This window comes from Haplochromis burtoni, unplaced genomic scaffold, assembly GCF_018398535.1.
Source record: "Haplochromis burtoni strain Fernald_Lab_line unplaced genomic scaffold, NCSU_Asbu1 Contig_81, whole genome shotgun sequence".
NCBI classification, from domain to species: Eukaryota; Metazoa; Chordata; class Actinopteri; order Cichliformes; family Cichlidae; genus Haplochromis; species Haplochromis burtoni.
In genome coordinates, this window is record NW_024582442.1 from 72864 (window position 1) to 73887 (window position 1024).

A 1024-nucleotide genomic window follows, 5' to 3' on the forward strand; every position below is an offset into this window, starting at 1 on the left:
AATAATGTATGCACTGTAAATGACGCCTGTGGGCACGACTGACTATTATAGAGGCTCACATCAGGACAAGCGAGGCTAACTTCTTCTTTTCTTTCCACAATGGTGATTGTGGGCAGTTGCTCCGTGAACTGAACACAGACCAACTGCATATTATCAAGAGCTTTCCACGCAGGCGTAGTTAAACCAACACTTCCACAAACCTTTAGCAGAGCAAAAAGGTCCACGTGAAGAAGCGAAAGACTTGACAAGTGTACACTTCCGTTTTCGTAGGAAGTGGCCAGACACTCGGACTTTGTTTTCTTTTCTTTTTTTCTTTTTTTGTCAAACCCCTTTTATTTTACGACAACCACTTCTGACTTGCTCATGGGTCCTCCACACTCACATTTTCTACAAGTTTTGTTTTCTATTTCCTGATCTCAAACGCACTTGCACGAGACATAGTAACTAATCATTAATATTTAATGATGAAACCGGAAGTGAGTGGGCTTGCTCCTTAGTTCTTGAGCCCACCTTTTGTCGCCCTTGACGCTAAAACTTACAATTAGATCGTATCGAAAGCTCCCATAAGGTGAATACACTGTTGCTGTGCAGCAGACTGTCCAGCAGATGGTGCCTCTCTAAAGCACGCCTGTTCAGAATGGGATAGAGATTTTAGGTGTCTGATATGCCTCTGTGGGAGCTTTCTCTTTCAGCTTATCGTCTGCAGAGATAAGACTATGATGTTGAATGATAAGTGCCACTAGCTTCTAAAACATGCATTATACAGGTAGGTTTAAGTTTTAAAAAAATCAAAGGTAAAAGTGATTATTGTGCAAAATCCCCTCTCTTTGCACAGTATATTATTTAGCTTTATGTCTACTGTTTCTCTTATCTAACCCAGACTCCTGTTGGACATGATTGGAAACTTTGGTGGCTTCATACAGGAACATAATAATTCTAGGGCATGTTGAAACACAAAATCCTCAGTATGAATCTGAACAACTCTGAGAAGAGTAAAACTTATTTAACAAACATTATAAATGGT